General features: G+C 41.6%; 1 long non-coding RNA gene across 7 annotated transcripts in view; it reads left to right on the top strand.

The window, feature by feature from the left end:
• LOC137227515 (uncharacterized) overlaps positions 1-26032 on the top strand; it is a 207059-nt gene extending 181027 nt beyond the window's left edge. For 2 of the 7 annotated variants that reach the window (XR_010944879.1, XR_010944885.1), the window contains 2 exons: positions 17-139; positions 24612-26032. This is a non-coding gene — a long non-coding RNA (uncharacterized lncRNA). Of the gene's footprint in view, positions 1-16; positions 140-3724; positions 3981-24611 lie in introns of those variants that run through there. The other 5 variants (XR_010944883.1, XR_010944881.1, XR_010944884.1 and 2 more) reach the window with 5 other exon arrangements.
• Positions 26033-26776: the final 744 nt, after the last annotated feature.

Here is a 26776-nt window from a genome sequence, read left to right as displayed (position 1 = left end):
CATTCGCCGTCATTAGGTACCAGATTTTGTGCCTGGCACCGGGAATAATGTCAGAAAGAAGAGGTGGTCCTTACTTGCAAGGGGTTCATAACGATGGTGGCTGAGGATCTGTGGGCTGTGCTCACAAATTGCACATCAGGTAGGCACAAGTGTGGAGTAAAACAGAGATTCAAAGTTTGAGGTAGAAAATTTACTATGGATTGTATCTCTCTTAAGCTGATTTTTTTTCTTACTGAGAAAGGAAAAAAATGGGTTACAGTAGAAAAAACTCAGAACAAGGAATCACAAGGCTGGCTGTCTACTCCCAGATCCTTTTCCCATTAGCTGGTGATTTGATAAAAGTCATTTGAACTTTTAGCCCCAATTCCTTCATATGTACAATGGGAGAAATGCTTACCCTGGGAGCTGGAAGTTGTGCATGTGTGTGTGTGCGTGTGTGTGAGTGTTTGATAAGAATCATCTATGTACAATTCATTCTTCCACACATTCACCACCCATTTATTCATTCCTCTGAATAAACCTTTGTTTATCCTACACAGTAGTTTTTTGTAGCTGCTGCAACAAATTACCACTAACTTGGTGACTTAAAAGAACAGAAATCTATAATCTCACAATTCTAGACGCCAGAAGTCAAAAATTATATCACTGGGCTGAAATCAAGGCGTAAGCAGGGAAGACTCTAGGGGAGAATCTTGCCTCTTCCAGCTTCTGATGGCTGCCAGCATTCCTTTGCTTGTGGCCACATCACTCTAATCTATATCTCTGTGGTCATATTGCCTTGTCTTCTTCTGTCTGTAATTTCCTTTGACCTCCTTCCTATAAGGACACTTGGGATTGCATTTAGGGCCCACCCAAATAATCCAGGGTAATTTCTCCATTTCAAAATCCTTAACCTGATTACATCTGAAAAATCCTACTTTTGCCATATAGGGTAATATTCACAGGCTCCCAGTGTTAGGATGTCTTTTATAGGGCCATTATTTAGCCTGCCACATCCTGTATTTGTGTGTTTGTTTGCTTGGCACTTCGAGAGTGGGTAAAATACATGGATTAAGAGTATGGACTTTGGAATCAGAGTACTGTCTCTGCAACTTCCTAGCTGTGACTTTGGGTAAGCTACTTCCATTATAATAACATGGACCACATGAGATTATATGCATCAAGTATTTAGCACCATTAGTTCAGGACATTAAGTAAGTACTCGACAGATATCAGAAACTACCAACATTAGGCGCTCATGGTCTAGAGTTAAAAGTCTTTGTCCTTTCCATTGGAGAACTCAAGATCTAGTTGAGAAAATATGGAATAAACAGGTTCAATGAAGTACAATAATTGCTATTAGCAAGGAAAGCCACGGCTGTGGGAACACAGAGTCGAGCCATATATCCTGCAGGGTAGGAAGGAGATGGAGGAATCTTGATGGATAAGAAGTTGTTAACCCAGAAGGAAAAGAGAATGCAGGTGGGGCAGCATGTGTAAAACAAGGGCATGATAGCAGATGAATGGCTAAGGAAGATGTGGTACATATATACTATGGAATACTACTCAGCCATAAAAAAGAACAAACTAATGCCATTTGCAGCAACATGGATGCAACTAGAGATTATCATACTAAGTGAAGTAAGTCAGAAAGAGAAAGACAAATACCATATGATATCACTGATATGTGGAATCTAAAATATGGTACAAATGAACTTATCTACAAAGCAGAAACAGACTCACAGACATAGAGAACAGACTTGTGGTTGCTAAGGGAGAGGGGGTAAGGGAGAGGGATGGACTGGACTGGGAATTTGGGGTTGGTAGATGGAAACGATTACATTTAGAATGGATAAACAACAAGGTCCTACTGTATAGTGCAGGGAACTATACAATCTCCTGAGCTAAACCATAATGGAAAAGAATATTAAAAAAGAATGTATATATGTGTAAAACTGAGTCACTTTACTGTACAGCAGAGATTGGTACAACATTGTCAATCAACTATATTTCAATTAAGAAAAACAAAAAAAATCAATAAAAAATTTAAAACTTCTGTTTGATAAAAACTGTTCAAAAGGTGGAAAAAAAGGTCATGATAAAGGGCAAGGCTTACTGGGGAATAATATGGAACCTGAGCAGGACCAGAGAGATGCCAGGGGCTTGTTTGTGTGGGGCTGTTAGTGCCCGGCAGGGTCTGCCTGCTGGGCACGCCGCCTGTGCAGTTGCCCTCACCCTGCACTTGAAAAGGTCTTGTGCTTTGCTTAATGCTTTGCTCTTGCTGTCTTGAAATTCCTAATAATTTTTTAACAAGTTCTGCATTTTCATTTTGCATGGGGCCCTGCAAATTCTGTAGCTAGTCCTGGTGCCAAGAAAAAGAGTGTAGGCTTTTTCTTAAGGACAAGAGCTTCCTATTAAAGGATTTTAAGCGGAGGAGAGCATAAGCAGACGCAGGTTTTAAAAACATCAGTCACAAGTTGTTTCTGGGGAGAAAGATGGATGGGATGGCTGGCAGTGGAGAGGCTGTGGTAACCGTTGAGGTTAGAGGGTCTGGCCTAAGGCAGGGAGGACAGGATGGAGGCAACATCAGAGCTGATTTATTTAGTGAGTAGAAGTAGATTGGATGCTGAAGGTACAGAGAAGAGAGAAAATCAGGATCATTCCCATGTTTTTAGCCCCAATGATGGAATGAGGCAGGACCACTGATGAGACAGGGGACCCAGGCAGTAGGTAGCCGCAAATTCCGTAAGGAATAATGCTCTTGATTTGCAAGGGACTGCAGAACTCTCCTCCTCCTTTTCCTCCCCTGCGTCTCCCCTTCTCTGTGTCCTTTTCCCTTTCTTCTCCCTCCTCCTTCTTCCTTTTGTGGAGCTGGGGAGATCAGTCTAATCCAATAGGAGAAAGTGAGACAGATTTCAGACTTTACAAAAAGTGTCTTTTCCCTTCTGTCCCCCAAACAGCTTTCAAGCTGCCGAGAGCTTTCCTACCTAGTGGTCTTTTTCCTGCAGATCTGATCCCTCTGACTCTAAGGTTTGTCTAACTATCCTCACCTCCCTCCCCATACCCATGCCTTTCCACACTCACCACACACACATAGACACTTAACTCACTTATATCCTCATTCTTCTGGCTGTTTAATTGACAAGTCCTCGGGAAAGTCTTCACTGTTTTAAGCATTGCCTCCAAGCCCACTACCATGACACACATGTGACACACCACACACACACACACACACAAAGGCACATATACTTCATTCTCCATTATATACTTCCCTGATTTCCTGTCCTTTCCATTTTTTTCAGGACTGTCACAGCAGTAATATGTAAATGTTTGTGTAATGCCCCTTCTCTCCCATGAATCTATAAGCATCAAGAGACAGACACCATGACCACTTTGCTCGCTGTGTCACAGAACCTGGAAAAGAATAAGTGATAAATTAATATTTTCTGAATGCAGCAATATAAATGAATGAATGAATGAATGAATGAATGAAGAATGCAAGAGGTGGGTTATAATGATGACGGTGGAAGCCACCCGGAACACACAGAACACATAACGCAAATCTTTGGGAGGCCTGTGTACTCTGACCCTGTAATATGGGTCCCTGGCTAGGAAGATCTAAGAATGGCAGCTCTCAAAGTGGGATATTAGACGACTTGATTACAGTGAGAATTGCATATTGATCAGCACTTTACAGTTTATAAACTGCTTTTACTAGAATTATCTCCTGTGATTCACCCAGCAGTGCTGAATCAGAGGAGTTATTATTCCCAATTGCAAATGAGAAAAAGGAGACTTGGGAGATGCTATAATTGCCTAAGATGTGAGCAAGGCGAAGTGGCAGGCTTAGTGTTCCCATCCATGAGCATCTGAGTCTGAAGCCTGTGCTTTCTTCTGCGCACCTCGGTGCCACTTAAGCTAGGAGGCGTTTACCAAGCCCCCGCTCTGCGTCAGGCCCTGTGCTGTGTGCTCTGGCCGCCGAGATGAACCTGACTCTGCAGTGAGAGGTAAATGGATGACTAGGCAGGATGGCACACACCCAGTGTGAAAGGGGCCCACAGAGGGGACAACTGAGTCAGCTCTGGGGTTGGCTGGGCATTGGGGGCCAAGCACACAGACCCAGGCAGAGGCAGTGGCTTCCAGACTAATCCCTGGCGAGCTGGGGTAGCAGAGCAATTGAGAAATGATCTCAGAGACACATGGGGAGGGCCTTGGCCCGGCTCACTCGGGCTGTGGACGGTCAGCTCCTGGGGGGCCCACTCAGCGGGGGATGCGGGAACTGACTTCCATCCTCAGTCCTTCCATGGCCTTTTGCTCTCCTTCCAGTCCTCTCTCCCTTTCCTGGCATTTTCTCTTGCTGGCTTCTCATCACAGACCTCATTCTTTGTCCTCGGTTTTGAGTAAAGAAACAGCTGACAAGATTCACGGTGATGCTCCCATGAATAAGCAGAGAAGGAAACTGTGTCTATTAAGAAAAGGGAGAGGAAAGGAATATGAAAAAGAATATGTATATACATCTGTATAACTGAATCACTTTGCTGTACACCAGAGGCTAACACAACATTGTAGGTCAACTACTCCTCAATTAAAAAATTAAAAAAAAAAAAAAGAAAAGGTAAAGTCACACTGACCCTAAGAGAAGTAAAGACCAATAGTGGGATGCCATTCAGTGTGGTTGTGCCTTTACGTACCTGTGTGAGTGGTATTTGAAGTGGAGAGATGAGGTCTGTTACAGAGAAAGCTAATTTCTTCACTTACTTTGGAGCAGGGCAGAGCATGTCTTTTGAATGGGCATAATTTGGTGTACTTCCCCACTCTACCGTCTAAGTACGATGGTGGTGAATTGCATCATCACCTTGAGGCTTAGTTTCCTCCTCTATAAACTGAGGACAATAATACCTACCCTATGGGGTGATTGTGAGAATTAAATCAGAGAACACATGGGGAGTGCTTGGTCCAGCATCTGTTTTATGACTGCTTTTTGCTAAAGGGGAGCTGTTCATATGATCTTTCATTCAACTCACATTTACTCTGATCTTCTGGACACCAGATGGAGAATGTACAGATAAGTCCCAGACCTTGATCTCAGGAACTAGTTTAAGAGTGAGAAAGATACACGAAAGCAAGTGTGCAATGAGTTAGAAGTACTCATTGAGATAGAAAAATGACAAAGAACTTTGAGAGCACAGAAGAAAATGGAATGTTTCTGAACTGGGGGATAGAGGGAGTCAGAGAATCCTTCACAGGGGGAGGAATGAGTTGAAGTTCTCTGCTAGAGACATCTGGGGGACGGATCCACCAGCACAAGGCCACAGAGTTATCCGGTGACTCGGTCAGTATGGGGGCTTCCCAACAATGGCCCTTTATCAGCCTGATGCATTTTGAAGACTTTGGTTTGGATTAGGAAGAGAACTTGTGATACCTTGGGTGACTGATGTGAAATGAAACAGTCGGAACATTTAAGAACACAGGCTTTGGAGTCAAAGATCTAGGTTCAAACCTGGACTTCATTGCTTTACTTACTAGTTGTGCCATATCAGGCGAGTTACTTCACATCTATGGACCTCACTTTCATCATCTGCAAAACAGTGGAACTAGATCCAACTTCATAGAGCTGGCCCAAGGATACAGGCGCAGCACTTACTACAGCAGCCTGGTACCCAGTGAATGATGTGCGTGCGTGCGTGTGTGTGTGTGTGTGTGTGCATGAGAGAGACCAAGAGTGAGAGAGCTTGTGCCTATCTATGAGTTAGCATTTAGTGAGTGCTTACTCTCTATGGGAGAAACTGTGCTAATTATTATATGTGCATGATCAGGGGATATGGGTTATATTGAACCCATCTTACAGAGGGGAAAATGAAGTTTCAGAGAAGTCAGGTAATTTGTCTTAGGTCACAAGGCTAGAAAATGGCAGAGCCAGGATTCGAATCAGTTTGCTTGATGTAAAAGCACTTAAGTATTTGCTGTCCTTCTAATACCCACTGAAGTGCAAGCTGCCTCTCTTGGCCTTGAGCTGTTCTCTGTGGCTAAGTTTCCAGTTAACATGCAGCCCAATCAGAATTAGAGACCCTTTGAAGCATGAAGTCCCCAAAATAGCAGGTTGCAACTCTTGGGTGAGAAGGTGCCCCACCCAATGCTTCCTCCAAAGCCTCGGAGGAAGGAAAAAGAAGCGAGGAGAGAGGACTTTACTCAAAAAGGTGACGCATGTTTTCCAGGAGCTGCCTCCAGAGATGGGATGGAGATTCTGAGCATGGTGGTTTTAAACGTTTCATTCAATTTTTCATTATTGCTTCAGGCCTGGGCAAGGTTGGACCGTTGAGTCCAAAGCAAAAATGGAAAAAAAAGGCTTTAAACTGCAGGTGGAAGGAAACCATTTCACTGTGTCTGTTTCACATGGTTCTGCCTGTGGGAATGAGCTAACCAGATTCTACTGCCCTGGTTATCTCCAGAAACAGGGATCCTGTTTGGGGAAGTTGTAGGGAGTGAGAAAGAGGTTTGGAAAAAATGGGCTTTCGCTTTGAAAAGATGGGATTGACCTTGCACAGTGGGTTTCCTGAATTGCACTGCTTGGTTGCCCACTGTTTGAGTGGTACTGAGCCCTCTGCCTGGTGCTGGGCATTAGAGGGGTCCTGTAGGAACAGAAGAGATGTAGTTTCTAAGTGATTTGATAGTGGAGTTTGTCCAAAGTACAGAACTAGCACAGAGAAGGGAATGATGAACTAACTCTAGGTCAGTTTTTTCCTTTTATGAGTCTTATTGTAAACACAGGGGGAAATACGTCTTTTCCAAATGATTACTTTCATGGAAGGAGGCTGAGTAAATATAAAGATTCACAGGAAGATGAAGATGTGCACCAGGGCACTTGTTTCTCAAGAACCGCACTGGCAAGTTCAAGTTTCCATCTACCCTTTTCTCATCACAAGGGCAGCTACCATCCCTCCCTCTCATACTCACCCTGGCTTTTCTCTAGTTGGAAGCAGAGCAGTGGAAGTTATAAGGGCACAGAGGAGCCTCCCTAACACAAGTTTCCCTCACCATGCACGATATTGTTCAGCACAGACTTTCTCACGTTCAAAAAATTATCAGAAATAAATAAGCTAAAAAATGTTCCTTCTCAGAATGGGTTCCGTTGAGCATTCAAAGAAGAGATTTTGGTTTAAAGGTTAATATAAAGATTGGGAAATCCTTCCTTTAAATCTAATGAAAATGATAACAAGAAAAAGAAAGAAAAGCAGAAGGAGAGATAAAGCCTACTCTGTCTTCAGTGAAAGTGCAAATAGTTATGACCCCAAACCACAAACTTTGATAATATTCTTATTTGTGCAATCTGGTCTGTGGCAAGGGGGTGGATGCCCAGAACATGTGTGACTTCTCAAACCTGGAACCGGGTGCAGATTTCCCTAGAAGTGTCACAGTCCTGAAAAGACTATTCTGTGATCCTTTGATTAAGCAGGAGACTCTAAGATTGTGGGCAGCCCAGGAAGAAGAGAGATGATGCTATGTGAAACCACTGGCTTAGAGGCAGGCTCTGTGCACTGGCATTTGGAATTGTTTACGATTTAGCCCACCAAATCCTCCTTCCCCATCTAGTCTTGACACTCCATCTCTGAGAAAGAGGATCTGAAGGGAGGAATGAATACGATGATCACCAGATCGCACGTCAGAAGGCCTGTGACATACAGAGTTTAAATGGGAGCCTACCTGATCGCCCAAATACCTAAAACGGAAGGAAACGTTTCCATTTCCAGCAATGGAAATGTTAAATCTGGTGAAAGTGTTCTGGAAAACCAACAAAATAAAAATCCTGCCGCCTTCACTGACTTTCCCATCTTTTACTTCTGCACCCCTCACCATGCACGATAATGGTTCAGCCAATATTCTGTCACATTCAAAAAATTATCAGCAAGAAATAAGCATAAAAATCTATGCTTAGATACTTAATAGTCAAAGACATGGGGAAAAAAAGAAAATATATCCCTGGGGGAAGAGTTCAAGCAAATAGTTTTTTAGTTCCTAAAGGTTTCAAGGAAATCAGTTACCTTGATAGTTCATTTGCATAAAAAAATGAGCTATAAGCTGAAAAGCAAGGATTTTAGTAAAAAGTTAAATCATAATAGAAGGTGAGAAGAGCTCAAGAAATAACTGAAGAAAGATGTAAAGTGTCACTGAGGTTAAAGTCACATGCAAATTTCCCAAAGTAGAATAAACTTAACTGAAAGCACAGTCAAGGGCAGCGCTCTCCTTGGAAAACACACAAGAAAGTATTTCATGAAATAGAAAATGCTTTAATGGAAAGAAACCTCAGTGTATCCTGCCCAAAAGTTTTATATAGAATGATGAGCACAGATCGTAGTAAATTTATTATATTCCAATACTATTATACTACTGCTAATAATAACAGAAATAATATAGAAGGAAAAAGTTCAGACTTGCCTTATGCTTTTCCACAGCAAACACTCAGAAAATAGTGGAATAGTGTCCATAAAGTTTGGAGGGAAGGAAATTGGACTCATTAATTTTATATCCAGCTGAGTTTGTCCTTAGAATATTAAGGTAATAGATCTACATCCTGAAACACGCAGAAATTCAACATACAGCATGCATACATCATCCTTGGAATTAAGGAACAGAGACTAGACAAAGAAATGCACCCAATGAAGAGAAGAAATTTAAAAACTTAGGAGTAGAGAAGTCATAGTGAAACGGATTGATGGTGAACTTTAAATCCATTTAAATATATAACCAATATTAATGACTCTGAGTGTTCTTGTTACCTAGTAGAAAAATATTATAAAACTTGCCAATGAAAAATAATATTTAAAATCAGGAAATGGGGAAAGCGAGGATTCAAGAGATACTATTTAGGGTGGAAGCATAGAATTTTAAAATACGTCTCCAATTACAATGTTTTAAATAAAATTTCCCCTCTTTAACTTTAGAGGGGGTTTTAATAAGTGAGGTCTATTTTTAAATTTTTTAATATAATTTTTATTTTATATTGGAGTATATTTGATTTACAATGTTGTGTTAGTTTCAAGTGTACAGCAGAGTGATTCAGTTAAGTGAGATCTACTTTTATAAGAAAATTTTAATTTAAATTTCAGTAACTCCTTTAGTTCTGGGTTGGGTTCTATTTTCTGTTAAATTCAAGAAAACTGAAAATAATCCTTTATATTTTAAATGGCCTATATTGGACCGTAATTTCACTGAGCAGTGACATAGGAAATGACTGGTTTTAAAAATGTATTTATCAGATGTAAAGAACAAACTTATGGATACTAAGGGGGGCAGGGGGGGTGGCATGAGCTGGAAGATTGGGATTGACATATATACACTACTATGTATAAAATAGATAACTAATGAGAACCTGCTGTATAGCACAGGGAACTCTACTCAGTGCTCTATGGTGACCTAAATGGGAAGGAAATCTAAAACAGAGGAGATATATGTATATGTATAGCTGGTTCACTTTGCTGTACAGCAGAAACTAACACACCATTGTAAAGCAACTATACTCCAATAAAAATTGATTAAAAATTGTATTTATCTGTGCCTTTTTTTTCTTCATCAAAGAATACATTCTAATGAAACAGCAGAATGCCAATCAGAGTTAGGTTGAATGAAAATCTATGAACGCTAAGAAGGAAAAAGAATAAAGATACGATGATTGGAAATTGGGAAACATGTACTATGCCTTTGGACAACTCAATATAATAATAAGCCATAATCAGTAGTAAAGGAGAATGTTGTAGGAAATAAGTGTTCCCACTGTGAGTTCTGCAGAGCGTAACAACTCTCATATTCTACAGACCTCTTATTGCATCTGATATTAATATGCCCTTTGCATTCAAAGTACAACAGTTTCTTACATATTTAACCCTTTCAAAGGTCATCAGAGAAGTCTTCAGGACTCACATTTGGTGGAATCTGCTTCTATCTTCTGAAATCTGTAACGAATATTTCTCTTTCCAGAGTTCTATCACTGGACTCTGGACTCTGAGATCTGTTACCCTGATGAGTGTACGTATGCTCTGTGAAGGATTTAGATTGTGTGTTGTGTTTTCTTATGTTTATTCACCATCCTTCAGAATCTGGCAGAGTGCTTGGCATATAGTGGTACTTCATAAATATTTGTGAACAGAATAGATGAATGAATAATGCATACATAAATGTTAAGCATACATGAACATTCCCTAACTTTATTTTTTAATTTTCATTTTATATTGGAGTATAGTTGATTAACAATGTTGTATTAGTTTCAGGTATACAGCAAAGTGATACAGTTATATATATACATGTATCTAGTCATTTTCAAATTCTTTCCCATTTAGGTTATTACAGAATATTGAACAGAGTTCCCTGTGCTATACAGTCGGTCCTCGTTGGTAATCTATTTTAAATATATTAGCAGTGTATATGTCAATCCCAAATTCCCAATCTATCCCTCTCCCTCCCCTTTCCCCCCTGGTAACCATAAGTTCGTTCTCCATGGCTTCCCTAACTTTAAAGAGCCTCTGCTCTCTGCTACACTATACTCCCTTTCCTAAGCTCTGGAGAAAGGAACAGTAGACATTCTAATCAAGAAATCTGTTGTCAGTGTCAAGGGACACTTTAGCAGCCTACACTGGCCTGTGGTCCTGCCTTGTGTGGTTTTCCTTCTGATATGTTATGAGTTTGAGAAAGAAAAAAGTATTAGAAGAGATTTTGTCTGCAGATACAAAGAAAGAAAAGATGACGTTCCAAGATCCTTAGGCCCTCACACTGCTTTGGCAACAGGCTCACAGGCTGGAAAGACCTCTTCACACACTTTCTACTCAGCTCTCCTTTCTGACCAAAAAGGATGGGAATGCTGGGATTCTGTCCCCCTGATGGTGCAGCCTTGTCACACAACTTCAGGGGTCACTATAAGACTTCAATACAGTCGTAACTTTGGTATTTTGGAAGGTTGCTTTCCGTAATGAGATGTTAAAATGGGACCTTCTGTGAGTTAGTTTCAGAATATACAGTATAGTGCTAACTACTTCTAGATGCTAGTGTGGTGTTAGATGACACAAGCAGAACTTACAAAGGCTGAGGTCAAAGGTTATGGAACCATTAGCCCAATATAAAAGTATAAAAGTGAGTGAAGAGAAGATTTAAAAAGTGAGAAGCATTTTAATGGGAAAAAGTTGTTAGAGATGTAGTCTTTTGCACATGGTGGGGGACAAGAGCTTGTTCTACCTCACTTCAAGCTGAATGATTGAAATTTTAAGGAGACTGGAATCTGTAGTCCATCTGATAATGGACTCTTGCTTGTTAAAGCCTAATGGAAAAAAACTGTGTCTGGTATCTGTTCTGGTGATAGATGAAGAAGGACAGTTTTATTGGAAATGACCCACTCTCCCAGAGTTCACTGGAGCAAATAATATATGCTTCTAATGGACCAGATGGTCCCAGGGGCTGGGAGCCATCCTGAAAAATATTTTTCCCAAAAAGGACTCCTGAATGGGTATTGGGACCCCAATAAAGAGAGGCTCATTGAGACTATCAGAAGCCAGAGAGGAAGCTGTAAATGCCCCCCTTGCAGGGAACTGAATCTGAGATATCCAGAAGCAATGGTGGACCACCTATAAAGAACTCACAAATATGTCACAAGAAGGGATTGGCTTTGAACATTCACCGAACCTAGTCTCTGTATTTACCCACTATGATGCCCAAAGGAAATCAATGTCAGATTACATCAGCACTGATGAAGAAGGACTTTTCCTGGCCTTTGCTTCTCCTCAGTCTTTCACTTCAATCCTGGAGGAGCCAGAGGCATCCTCATGAGGGGGTGGAGAAAAAAGAAAGAAAGGCAACTGTGAGCACCAAACCTGATGTAGACCTGACCTGGGGTAGGAAGAACCTTAAACTGCAAAGGAAGTTAAAATTGTGATAACTCCATAGGACTGAACATACTAATCACTGAACTGAGTCTGTCCAGGGGGTGTTTTTATTGGAGAGTAACCAGACAAGCCATGGAGCCAATTCAATATTACATCTAGAGAAGAACTAGCATCCAGGATACGTCTGGATGAGCAACGGGGAAAAAAAATAAGATGCTTCTCTCCTGCCATGCACTTGGAGTGCTGACCTTTCAACGTCTTGGCTATACTTTTATTGTTTGCAGGAGGGTAACTAGAGGGCACAAAGCTCACTATAGTTGAATTCCACCTATTTTCCTAGCCCAACCCTACCCTGTGCAAGATTCCCCTCTAATATAATTAAAATAACTAGTATCAATGACAGAGCATTTGCTTCATTCCACATACCATGCTAAGTGCTTTATGAACATGAACTAATTGAATCTTGTTGTTAACCATCCCAAGGCGGTAGGTATCATAGTCTCTTATTACAGTTTAGGAAACTGGGGCTAAGCTAGGAGAAGCACTTTAACCAATACCATATGACTAGAGAGTGGCAGAGTCCAGCTTCCAGCAAAAATCTCACCAACTCAAAAGTCTCCTCTATTAACCATGACCCCACTGCCTATCTCTCAAGCAGATGTTAAGAAGATATTTGCGATTAAGACTTTGTTAGTCTCTCATTAAACTCTGATGTCTGGGAAAGAACTAACCTTAAACAACACATTCTAGCTGAACTCTCCCATTGCCGTAAGAGTATCCTTTGTCTCTTGTTTGTCAAGTATCCTTTGTATCCTGTTTGTCAAGCAGCAGCAATCAATTCCCTGATATTTCTGCTCATTGTTATTAGTTCTGCCTTCTAACACCACATTAAACCAGTTTCAATACTTGAATGCATGAGACTCTTTTTGCTACAATGGCCATATCTCTTTTAAATTTCTCTTTTTCCAGTTGAAGGATCTCAGTAATTTCTAACATTTGTCATCCTTTAACTTGTCCTTAAATGATACCAGTTAAACTTAGCTTCCCTGACAAGTCTGTCCACTGTGGGATACAGAGAGCACTTTGCTTGCTACACCATATTGTAGGCAATTTAAACATGTAGATGAAATTAGTCTTTAATAGTGAATGTTTGTTGGTTGGCTGGGTTGATGATTCCTCATCAGATTGTTCTTCAATCCGAATTCCTTAATCTAGACTCCCCACAGTTTGTTGACGTATCTCTAAAATCGTTCTGATCATATTAAATCTTGACTTTGCCCCTCAAGGGATTTGATATCTGTTTTGTTTTGTTGAGGGCCATGGCCTCATTTGAGTCATTTAAACGGTTCATGCTTCTGCCTTCCGCTTAGTGATCTTTTAATTCATCCCTGATACATCTGAGCTTGTTTGCTTTTTGACATTCTGCTTTGGATATAATCCCATGACATGCAAGTAGAGCTGTTTTCTAGACTTAAAAGCAGAGGGTTAGACTTCAGGGGGAATGTTAATGATAGAGCAGCTTTTTGCATGATCTTAATTTAGAGATGGATTGACTTTAAGAGAACATGTGAATACAGAAAGAACGATAAGCAGGGAAGGAAGAACAAACTTGAGAACGTTGGAGGGGGGAGGCATCTAAACAGTAGAGATGAATAATAATGACTAGCAAATGACAGCTTCGATTTATGAAGTAGTTACTACATTCCAGACTCTGAAGAGCGCTTTACCTGCATCATATTATATAATTCTTGACACAATATTAAAAGGTAAACATTCTTTCCCTCATGTTACTGAGGAAAACTTGGGGATGTTAAATCACTTGCTATAGGTCTTATAGCCATTAAATTGCAGAGGTTAGATTCAAACTTACTTTCCTTGTAACTTCAAAGTCTAAGTATATATACAATGGAATACTACTCAGCCAGAAAAAAGAATGCCATTTGTAGTGATATCGATGGACCTAGAGATTGTCATACTGAGTGAAGTAAGTCAGACACAGAAAGACAAATATATGATATTGCTTACATGTGGAATCCAAAAAATGATACAAATGAACCTATTTACAAAACAGAAACAGAGTCACAGATGTAGAAAACAAACTTATGGTTACCAAGGGGGGAAAGGGGAGGAGGGATAAATTGGGAGATTGGGACTGACATACACACATTACTATACATAAAATAGGTAACTAATAAGAACCTACTATATAGCACAGGGAACTCTACTCAATACTCTGTAATGACCTATATGGAATAGAATCTAAAAAAGAGTGGATATATGTATAACTGATTCACTTTGCTGTACACCTGAAACTAACACAGCACTGTAAATCGACTATACTCCAATAAAAATTAATCAATAAAAAAAATAAAGGTCCCCCAAAAGTCTATCATGCCTTAACCACTGTGCAATATTGCTTCCCAAGTCAGAAAGAATCTAAAAGAGGATGCCTAAGACACACAAACAAAAACCCAAAAAGTCTCTGATGTAGAAGAGAGATCGAAGAGAATATAAGACTACTGGATTTCATTAGAAAGTTGGAACTCGAGGGAATAGTGATCAGTGTTTCAGCAGTGTGACGTAGAACTGTGTTCTCCACTATATTGGAGGTGTGAGAAGATGATTCTACCACTTTCAGACTAAGAATAGATCTGTGGTTTTCAACCTGGGGCAAGTTTGTCTCCCAGAAGATATTTAGAATGTTTGGAGACATTTCTGGTTGTCACAGCTGCTGAGGGATGATAGTTTCATTTACTGGGAAGAGGACAGAGATGCCACTAAATGTCCTGCAAGGCACAGGGTGGTCCCAGCACACTTACTTGGGCCAACTTGTCAATAATATTGAGACAGAGAAATCCTGGAATGAACTCAAGTTAGTAATCTTCACTAAAACTGAATTTTGATCTCCTTAATACCACGTAGCACTATCATGTCTGGAAGGAGTTGAGACTTGAGTACACAAGGAAATGGGCTCACCATGCAGGAAGAAGAGGAAAAGGAATATACTTTGGGGACGGGGACTTAGAGCCTTGGGAGGAACATGCTGACCATGAACATGTCCTTGTTAATATTCGGTTCTGAGTTGAGACTTCGTGTCGGCCGTCCTTTGCATAGGTGGTTTTTGGGTCTAGCTAGAAAGAATTGGGCTTTGAATCAATACTCAATGATTGTAGCAGATTTGCCTGTCTCGTGTGTTTTTGCTATTCCTTCTTTATGAAAAAAATCAATGTCTGCTGTTAAGTTGAAAAAGGACGATCTGTTACTTGTTATATTTAGCATCACGAGGGCGGAGAACTGCAATATTTGCTTTCCATAAATTTGTAAAGAAGAAGATATTTTCCACCCACCCCACCCATTCCATGGCTTTCCACTGACTGCTGCATATATGGATATCCTGCCATATATCTCTGGAGAAATGGAGAGCTGAGATGCAAGGACAGGCCCATGAATGGGCCCATTGACTCAGTTATTCTTCAATGAGCAGGCACGATTGCTTTTGGAGGCGGGGGGGGGGGGGTCAGTCCTGTCGCTGTGAATTAATTGCTGGGGCACAGCTAGTGAATGGGCTTCACCCAGTAATTCCTGGTTGATTCCTATTTGGGCCAGTGAGGAGGTGGGCAGCATCAGCTGTAACCCTAGGATCCAAAAGCAACTCTCCAAGCTGGGATGCCTTCCAATCATGCCCTGCTGATGGAGCCTAGGGGGGAAATGTAGGGATGATCCCTCTAGGTACTAGTGGAGGAGGAGAGGAAAAAGAAGGAAATGGTTTCCATGAATTATTGCTAGGGGTTTAGAGAAATAAAAGCATAGTTTAAGGGGGGAGATGGAAGGACCTCCTTAGGTGCCACTCCCATTGCTCTTGGGATAAAGTTCAAATTGCCTAATGTGACCGACTCCATCTGGCATAAACAAGTCCCTGGCTTCTCTCTAGCCTCTTTCTGGGGTACTCTTATCTTCTCCAGCCAGGCTGACCACCATCTTTTAGTCCCTCTAATCCTCGAGGTCTTTGAAAATGCTATTCCCTCGTCCTAGAAAGGTTTGCCCCCAATCCTACTTCTGGATAACTTCTACTCATCCTTAGGGTGTAGTCGGATCATAACTTCTCTGACCTCCCAGACTAGGTTAGATTCCTGTCACATGTTTCCATAGTAACCCAGTCTTTTTCACTGTGGTTATTCCAACTGCCATTCCATAGCTATGTTTCACATCTGTGAGCTCAGATGAAAGCTAGGACATGACTGCCTTGGTCATTCCTGTATTCCCAGTACCTAACCCAGCAACTGGCCCCTGGTAGGTATGGCTGAACGCAGTACTCAAGAGTAACTAATAAGGGAGAGAAAGAGTGAAGGAAGGAAGGAGGGGAGGAAGAAAGGAAGGAAGCGAGAAGGAGGGAGGAAAGAAAAGAAAGAAGGAAAAAGAGAAGTTCATATAAAAAAACATTATCAATCATCAGGTTTAACTTCTGAGCTTATCTGTAAGTCAGTGGGAGAACTGAAGGCTAACATCTAGACCTCCTGAATCTGAAGCTGATAAAGTAAACAGACAAATAAACACAATAAATCTAGAGAGAGTATTCAGAAAGAGGCCAACTCTCCCCATAACTCGGAGGGAGAATTGAGTTTGTTATGTTTCAGTGTGAGTCAGTGCCTTGGGCTATTCTATCAAGTAGCCACGTGTTCTTTCTCCTGCCATTACTGAGAGAATGATTAGGGCCATTGCATTTGTAAAGCAGAAACTTTACGCCATTGGCTGTGAGTAGTACGTAAAGTACATTTCCTCATTTATCCTCAAAAACCACACTTGGAGGGACTTCCCTGGTGGTGCAGTGGTTAAGAGGCCGCCTGCCAATGCAGGGGACATGGGTTCAAGCCCTGGCTGGGGAGGATCCCACATGCTGCGGAGCAACTAAGCCCATGCGCCACAACTACTGAGCCTGCACTCTAGAGCCCGTGAGCCACAACTACTGAAGCTTGCGTGCCTAGAGCCCCTGCTCTGAAACAAAAGAAGTCACTGCAGTGAGAAGTCTGCTCACCACAACAGAGTAGCCCCCCGCTCGACACAACTATAGAAACCCTGTGTGCAGCAACAAAGACCCAATGCAACCAAAAATAAATAAATTTATTTAAAAAAACGCGCACACGCACACACACACACACACACACACACACATTGAGATAAGGATTGATCCCTAGTGGTGATGGAGAAGTTGAGCCTCAGAATCTCAGGGTCTATTAGGAAAAACCACACTCCCCTGGGCACCTGGAAAACTTACTCATTTATCCCCTCTCTGACCCCCCACCTTCCTGATGACTCTTACTTGTACTTCACATGTTACTTTCTCTGGGGAGGTTTGCCTTACTGTCTTCCCTCACTGGGTCAAAGCCTCTCTTAAGGGCCTCCATCTCTTCTTTTTTGTACCTGTAATAATTCTAACTGAGCATTTTGTGTGTGTGTGTGGTACGCGGGCCTCTCACTGTTGTGGCCTCTCCCGTTGCGGAGCACAGGCTCCGGACGCGCAGGCTCAGCGGCCATGGCTCATGGGCCCAGCCGCTCCGCGGCATGTGGGATCCTCCCAGACCGGGGCACGAACCCGCGTCCCATGCATCAGCAGGCAGACTCTCAACCGCTGCGCCACCAGGGAAGCCCTAACTGAGCATTTTTGAGTGTTCAGTTGACCACTACGTCAAGACAAGGCACGTGCCTGGTTTGGATCGCCCTTGTTTCCCCAGCCCCTGAATAGTCCCTGACACATGATATGTTGCCACTAACTCCTTATAAGCGAATGAGTTGGATCCTTTTTATGAGTACTTACTGCATTTTGAATCCTGTGCTGGTCTCTGGATACAAAGAAAATTAGTACATGGCTATTGCTGTAAAGAAGCTCGTAGTCACATGGGGGGAAAGTACTACTTTAAAAAATAAGAGAATGGAAGTGTTATTGGTAATAGGGAGCCCAGGGGAATCCCTGGGTGGGGAGAGGGTAGAGTTAGTTAGTTTCATGAGAGGATAGGAAACATTCAGAAAATGTTTACAGGAGGAGAGGAAGCTTGGTGGGAGCCCCCCAAGGTGAGAAGGCTTTTGTCAGGTGAGCAAGAGCTAAGGTGTGGTTAAGGTGAAGGAAGTGCGGATGGAGGGAGCCATATGTCCAGAGGAAAAAGAAAAGGAGGGAGGAAATTGCATTATGTGTTCGGTAATTGCAAATAGATGGGTTTGTCTGGAGCACAGGGCTGGTTCAGAGGCATGGCCAGGATGAGATTGAAGAGGCAGATGTGACCTAGATCATGAAGTGGTTTTCACGTTTGCCTTGAGAATTTGAACTCCTCACTATAGGTGATAAGAAACACGTGTTGGCAGCAAAGACTCCTTGGAAGAATATTGAATTGCTCATTCATTATCTGAATACACACTCACTGGGTTCTAACACTGCGCCACGCCCTGTACTACAGAAGGACGTGAGTAGAAATGAATAAGACAAATGCCCTCCTCCAAGAAGACTGCTGTTTATTAACTACATAACAGAAGCCAAGCCCTGACGTCAAAAGACTTCATGCCAACCCAACCTTCACTTGTTTCACAGTAGGAATCTGAGGCCCAGGGAAATTCAGCACTGGCCCCAGGTATGTTAGTGGCAGAGCCAGGACTGGGACCTATGTTTATAATTCCTGTTCTCCTGATCTTGCCACTAAAATTATAGATTCTAACGCTAGGTTCAGCCTCTTGCTTCCCATTTGACGTGCTCCTTGCAGTAATGTGTGTTGGGAAGGGCGGGGGTTTTGAAGCCAGATGGATCTTGGTCCAGATGCAAGCTCTACCGCTGACTTACTCCGTGACTATGAAAAGTTCCTCCCTGGGTTTCAATGTCCTGTCAAATGGGGTGGAAGATATCGCTCTAGTAGGTTTCAAATGAGTGTAAATAAGTTGGCACGTGTGGAGTATCCAGCACAGGGTGCAACAACGTGTGATACAACTGAATCCATGTTAATGCTCCAGATCCCTTGCTGGAAGACAGAAGGAAGGTACATCTTCCAGTATCACCAGGATACCCCAGGGTACATCCCAAAGGATGTGAACTGTTTTCGCTCTCTCCTTCCTTGCAAGAAGGATTTATCTCTTATGTCTGTGCCTGTCCATCTGAGGGGGAGAATTGGTTGGAAACACTTTCGTAAACTAGAAAGACTGGCTGGGATTAAAACATGTCTCTCTGGAGTCTCCATGTCAGCAGGTTTCTCCATTCACCAGTTGAGCAGACAGTTACCGTTCTGGGTAGATAAAGTAATTTCATTATTCATCTGCCCATAAAACTCTGTCCTCCCTTGTCAGGACTGAGAGGTTAGTTTTATGATATGAGGGCAGAGGCTACCCTTCAGTCTCTAGTTTCAAAGAGCAGCTTTTCTTAGAAAATGGTAGGAACAGGGCTGCCTGTTCGTGGAAGGACGCGTTGCTGAAATAGTGGGGCTTTGTGAGTCCCTGAAGGAATGGAGGTGGCTGAATTTCCAGGCTTGGACTTGGCTGAAGGAATTTCTGACAGACACATTCCCTCAATGGTAACTTTGGACTCACTAGAGCTTTGGGAGCAAAATAAAGCATGTTTTGCATTTGGGAAATAAAAACCATGCCCTTCCTTCTGTCCTCCTTTCCTCCCTCTTAATAACTAAAAATAAAAACAAAAAACTTTACTATGGCTATATGTACAGAAAGACATGCACCTACGTTCTACATTTTCAGTGGAAAAGAACAAGATTCAGACACTTCTCCAGATGTCTCCAACCCTATAGCTTTCTAGAATTATAGAATTTTTTCAAAATTTGAGAAGTTTCCTTGATCCGATGTTCTCAATGTAGAGACACAAGTGAGATCTTCTATTGTTTTCCTTTTCTTTTCCTCTAAAATTCACTTTTAAGTACTCCCATGAGTTGTTTTTTTGTTGTTTTTTTTTTGATAAAATTTTGACCTGCCTAACTCCTATGATGAGACACTGCAGACACTGTATATTACAAGTGAGTGAGGCCATGGCATTGGCTGGGATGAAAACAAAGACCATGAAGTAACGAATAATTTCCTACTTATTCAAGGAAGATGTGCAGAGTGCCTGCCCTGTGGCATATACAGTGCTGGGAGCTGAAATTACAGCAGAGAAAAAGAAAGACACGATCCTTTCCCATACAGAGCTATCCTCCTGTACATTTTTGGCAGAATTCATGAATTTGGGTAGTTTTTAAATATTAAGACTTTATTTTGTTAGAGCCATTTAAATTAAGAAGAAGGTACAGGGACCTCCCTGTTGGCGCAGTGGTTAAGAATCCGCCTGCCAATGCGGGGGACGTGGGTTTGAGCCCTGGTTCCGGAAGATCCCACATGCCACGGAGCAGCTGAGCCCGTGTGCCACAACTACTAAGCCTGTGCTCTAGAGCCTGCGAGCCACAACTACTGAGCCCACACGCCGCAACTACTGAAGCCTGCACACCTAGAGTCCATGCTCCACAACGAGAGAAACCTGCACACCGCAACGAAGAGTAGCCCCCGCTCGCAGCAATTAGAGAAAGCCCGTGCACAGCAGCAAAGACTCAATGCAGCCAAAAATAAATAAATAAATTTAAAGAAAAGAGGAAGGTACAGAGAGTTCCCATATACTCCCTGACACCATACATGTATAGCCTCCTCTATCATCAACATCTCCCATCACAGTGGTACAGTTATTACAACTGATGACCCTACATCAACACATCATAATCACCCAAAGTCCATAGTTTACATTAGGGTTCACTCTTGGGCTTGTACGTTCTGTGGGTTTAGACAAATTTATAATGATAGGTAGCCATCATTATATGATCATACAGAGTATTTTTTACTGTCCTAAATATCTTCTATGCTCGGCCTATTCATCCCTCTCTCTTGGGTATATAATAAATGCTCAATTAAATTTTGTTGATGTAATTCGCTAAAGCCAAAAGACAATGAAATTTTGTGATAATAGGTAGAGTTGGGTTTGCTTTTGGATGTGTGACTCTCCTAAAGCAATTAGTTTCGAGAGGTGTTGTTTCCAACAAAGACCTTAAAAAATATTACACAGCTTATGGTAATTTGGGAAAACTTTACTCATGCTTCTAATTAATCTCCCCTGAGGACTGTTTCCCTCACACTTCCACTTTCTTCACTGGTGTGGAATTTGGTCAGAGAGACAGAGTACTTTCCCTTTAAAGGATACCCTAAGCCAAGTCTTTTGCTTGAGTTTGCGATTGAGCACATGATTTCTTAGGAAGTTACAGACAAGAGAATTATGGTATTGGTAAGTCAGGCACTCAAGCAACAGGGATTCAGTTTAAATGAACTGATAACTGGGATCCCTTGAAACTTGTTATATTTTAGACTTCCCCTGGCTTCTGTGACTAGAGGTAGATAGATGGTGACTCTCAATATCATCTTCCTTCCTTTCTTCTCAATCCCACCTTCACTGGTTCAGTGATCACATAGCCAATTCCTTCATTAATCAAAGATTTAGGGCTTCCCTGGTGGCGCAGTGGTTGAGAGTCCGCCTGCCGATGCAGGGGAAACGGGTTCGTGCCCCTGTCCGGGAAGATCCCACATGCCGCGGAGTGGCTGCCACGGCCGCTGGGCCTGCGCGTCCGGAGCCTGTGCTCCGCAACGGGAGAGGCCACGGCAGTGAGAGACCCGCGTACCGCAAAAAAAAAAAAACAGATTTACTGTGCTTACGCTATATATTAAGCACTATGCTAAGTGCTAAGGATTTAGATATGAATAAATTGTCATCCCTCTCTTATGAATGCTGTCTTCCAGTGGAGGATCACATAAGGAGGCAAGAAATTTCAATAGATTATGGCAGATGGGATGGTGGTGCAGAAACAGGGCTGGACCACAAAGCAAGGCTTCTATCTCCTTTAGGAGCCAGAGAGCACAGAAGATGAGCTGTCTGAGCTGAGGCCTGAAGGACAAATAAATGTCAGCTAGGCAGAGTGGAGGTGAGGTTTGGGGTGCGTTTTAGCCAGAGGCAACAGCATACAGAGTCCTGGGGATTAGCAAGAGCATGGTAATTACAGGAGATAGCGAAGAGTGGATGAAGCCTGGTGTGTAAAGTCGGATGTGGATGTAGCAAGAGCCGAGGTTGGAAAAACATACAGAAGGCAAATCTTGGCAGCCTTGTAAGTTCCCTAAGTAACTGGAACTAGTACAGTGCTTGGAACATTGGGACATCTTTGTTGAAAGGCTGAATGGATCAATGAACTTTATTCTGAGGGCAACAAGGAATCCTTAGTTGATTTTGAATCACCTTCTGATTTTTGTTAGGTGATCACTTGATTGAGGCAAACAAATGATTCGCCCAGTGTGGAAACTTGACCCAACAAGAACAGTCTTTCTCCATGTTTTGCAGTCAGTGGGACTCTGGGGAATGAGGAGAAGGAGACAGATAGAAGGGGATTCATCCTTGGGAGGAGGCTAAATAAGGCAGGTCTATGCCAAAGCAGAAGAAATGCAGAGACCATCAAGTCACAGGTAAACAACTGAATGGAATACGTGTGGTTTAAGCTTTCAGAGAATGGAGCTCTAGTCCTGTCTCTGTCCCTTACCATCTATGGACTTTTTAAGACCCAGTTTCTTCTTGTGGAAAATGGGTCATAACATCCTGGCACATGGCTGTTGTCACTGTGTAATGCCTTCATATATAATGTCTATATACAATGCATATATAATGCCTTGTACAGTGTCCATACTTCTGTTTGGCTACTCAGAACAGATCATTTAAGGTAAGGAGCCATCACATAATTTGGGTATTTTGTAAAATATCACTAAGAATAATTCTATCGACTGAGTGCTTATACTGTTTCAGGCACTGTTCTAAGGATTTGCAGTGAGAATTGATTTAATCCTTCCAAAGACCCTTTGAGATAGGGAATTCTATTATCTTTATTTTACAAAGGAGAAAATGGAAGTACAGAGGGAGAAGATCTAAGTTCACATGAGACTGTATTGCCAGAAGTGACAGAGCTGGGAATCAAACCCAGGCTGTCTGCTCCAGAGCACAGATTGAAATGCTTTCTTATACTATATTAAAAAAAAAACCAAAAAACACAAAACAGACATATTATAAATATCAAAACGCCACATGTGAAGTTTTTGGATCGGGCAACCCTGATCTGATGCTACATGGGATTATAAACTAAAGTCTCAAGGAAGTTGTCTTTTGGAACAATCTTAAATCATCTTATTTAGCCTCCTAATACTCAGATCAGAAATAGTCCTATTTTGTGTAGATTGCTAGACAATTAAACTACTGTTTTGCCTAAGCCTGTGTTTGAGTCACACAGGTTTATCTGGAATAAGTCGTGGCACTGCAGAAACATTTTTTATTATCTAGCTAAGAATCACCTTCTATACACAAAGAAAAACAGGGCTCTGTTCGATGTGAAGAGACGTGGCAAAGTGTCTGGGATCTGTTCATGGAAATGATTTCCTAACAGAAAAGATATCTGGGGCAATGGAGTTTGGTAAGTAGGAAAGGATATTCAGGTTTGAGGTAGTTTTCATCACTGAACTCATTAGACAGTTTGGTTGTATTTAACAGAAATAATCAAACTTGTTTAGATAATTAAGGGACTTTACTGATGGTCATATCCAAAAGTCAGAGGTAAGGCCAGGGTTTCTGTAGCCAGAGCTCAATATTATGAGCAAAGGTCTATTTTCTGTCTGTTTCTTCACTCTGCTTTCTACCTGTTTGTTACCATCTTAGCATATAAGATGGATATAAGATAGCAGCCAGACGCTCTAGGTCTGCATGTTCATTTATAAGTGGGGACAGGAAGAACTTCACTCTCATTAGGGCTCCTTAAAATGGGAGAAAGCTTCACTCCCAGAAGCTTCATTCTCAGCTTATGTCTCCTTGCATCTCATTGGCTTAAATGGTGTCACATGACCATTTCTAAACCAACTGTGCTGCCAGGTAGATGGGCTTCACGGATTAGCATACACCAATCAAAGTCTACCTCTGGAGTCGGAGGTGAGTCAGTCCTACCCAAAATGCATAGCTAAGAATGGCAGAGTTGGTTCTCCAAAGGAAATTTGTGGAACTGTTACCCTCAAGAAAGAGAAATGGGTGGTAAATGGTAAACCAAGTTATACACAGTCATCTCTGTCTAGGAAAGAGTCTAAGCTTGCAAGTTCAAAGCACTGTCGTAAAGCAGGTTATGGAAATCCAAACGACATTTACACTAAGAAGGAAGTTTTCATCAATTGGATTATAAAATCTGGGTTCACTCAGCATGATTGGATCATCTGGCCCATAACTATCTGGAGGTCATTCTCAGAGCTCAGAGGAATATTAAAGTGGGAATGTTTTATTTCCCAGGGAAACTGATCTGGGAGAGAAGTCGCCTTGTCTAAGCCCCCCAAGGTGATAAACCAAAGCAGGCATGAGAATAACACTCTTCCTTGCTGTCTTAAGAAAGCACACAGAGATTAAGTGAGGTTTCAACTAGTCATGACAAGCGCCAAACTATTCAAGAGATTACCCAAACAATTTAGCTAATTCCCCTGATTATTTCAAACATTAACTCACAATAAGGCAGGACAAGAGTTAAGCAGAGGCACACACATGCACTTTAGACAGGCCTGTGAGTGGTAGCATGTTGTGTTCTTATTTATTTACAGGGCTTAGCATCCAAGGGACATGCTGTATAGCCATTTATCAAAACTGGGGCTTGAGTTTGACTCTGGTTTAAGTTTTCCATGATCTGCTCACAATATTTCTTCCTTTAGGCAGTTCTTCCATCTGGCCGATCCCAAGTTAATGTTCATGTAATTCATCATTTTTAGAAGCTACCTCCCAACATGTTGGGCCCAGCTCAACCAGTCACAGCTTTTTATGAGACATCATTCAACTGTCTTAGCATCTCAGAAGGAAGAACTCCACAATTATCTTTTATGGAAAGACTTTGAACACACATTTTGAAGTTGCATGCCCAGGACTTTATGTGCAGAAGAATCAAGGTATCGTATTAACCAATGTCCTTGGCAAGTCCCTAGGACTAAATTTCAAGCTACAAGATGTTTATTGTTCATCTCAAAGGTCAGCTTTGACCGCATTTATTAAATTGCAAACTTGCTTGTCTTTTGTCATCAGAAGATGGTATGAATTAAGGCTTTCTTGCTCTGGTCACAGTGCAGATGAGAGCTGAAAAACAGCTAAAGGAATTGAAGTGACCGAGAACATTGAACCAAAAAAACATAATAAACACTCATTGCTCTTGGGAGTCCCCACACTATTTGAGACAACACAGAAATGTACTATTTTTTTAAATATAAGGTGGACTAAGTATCAACCCCTTCCTTAAAATAAATAAAGCTGTAAGAAGATAACCTCCCACACCACTGAGCTTGCCTCCTCCAGTTCCCACCATCCCGATCTGTTCTTATCACTTTTGCAATCAAACAAACAGTTTCAATGGGTTTTCACTGCCTTGGTTACCAAGTTCGAATGCCTTAAAAGATGTGCAAAGCCTCCATCTAGCCCCATCTCCTGCTATTCTTCAAGCTCCCATTTTATCACCAAATAAATAATGAGTTAATTTTCTATTACATGCTATGTATCTAGTCACAAACCTAAGCTTTTTGCAAATACTGCTTCTTTGGCCTGAAATGACCTCCCCTACTTACCTAAATAATGGCATCACCTTTCATGATTTAGCTTAAATATTGAAACTCTTGGGAAGGGTGAATTTCATGGTAAGTGAATTATATTTTAATAAACACCTTATTCAAATTGACAAAACCGTGAGAACTCTTTTCTAACAAATTCTCCTCTCTTACCTAACTCTACCACACACAGATACCTGCAAGCAGATATCAACACACACACACACACACACATGCGTGCGCGCACACACGATACCAGGTTAGAGACCCATACTTATATACCTTATATAATAGCTTATATACCATAGCTTATATACCTATCTATCTCCTGTATTTATGGAGTTACTTGTTTATTTTCCATCTAGATTTGGGGTCTCCAATATGGTAGCCATTAATGACATGAGGATGTTGAGCACTTGAAATGTGGTTCAAACTGAGATGTCCTGGAAAGGTAACAATCACACAGTACAGAGTCTTGTTATAAAAAAAAATTGTAAAATGTCTTATTCATAACTGTGTAATGATTACATGTTGAAATTAAAATATTGTGGATACATTGGTCAAATAAAAAGACTAGAATTAATTTCATCCCTTTTTTTAAGCCTGTTTAAATGCATCTACTTGAAAATTTAAAATGATGTTTGTGGCTCACATTATTTCATTTGGACAGCACTGATCTAGACTGTGAGCTCCTTGAAGGTAGGAATATGTCCTGTTGGTCTCTGCAAGAATCGGGCCCATGGTAGGCACTCAAGAATACATCTCTGCATAAGGTGAGTGAATGAATATAATTAAGTCCCAAACCGAGAACACTGAGACCACGGGGGAGAAGACATGCAAGGCAATCTGTACAAAGGAGGGAAGACTTAAGCCTTGAAGCTGGGAGGGATTTCAGTAATACAGAAGAGATTGTAGGGTGACTTTCCCAAGTCACCTCCTCCTTCCGAACTTAGGTTTCCCATATAAAAATAAAAGGGCAGGGCAAAATGGGCTTTGATGCCAGTCCATTAAGAATCTGTGATAAAGATGGCATCCACCAACTAATGTGACCACTCCAGTTGGATTGCACATTGCCAATTAACTCCCTATGTGTGTAGAGGGTCCAGGCATGCCTGGGGTTTCTTTTAAGAATTTTCATATACTTGTGTGTTTTGTGCCTGTCTCAGTCGATCAGTAACCAATGTTGAAGTTGGACAGGCCTTTGTGGTTCTTATTATGATTGTAGGATGCCCTTCAGCAGTAACCACCGTGAAACTTTGAAAAAATAGTGGTGTGGAGTGTTGTGCCGG

This window comes from Pseudorca crassidens, chromosome 7 (genome assembly GCF_039906515.1).
Source record: "Pseudorca crassidens isolate mPseCra1 chromosome 7, mPseCra1.hap1, whole genome shotgun sequence".
In the NCBI taxonomy this organism is placed as follows: Eukaryota; Metazoa; Chordata; class Mammalia; order Artiodactyla; family Delphinidae; genus Pseudorca; species Pseudorca crassidens.
This window is presented reverse-complemented; position numbering and strand designations above follow the sequence as displayed.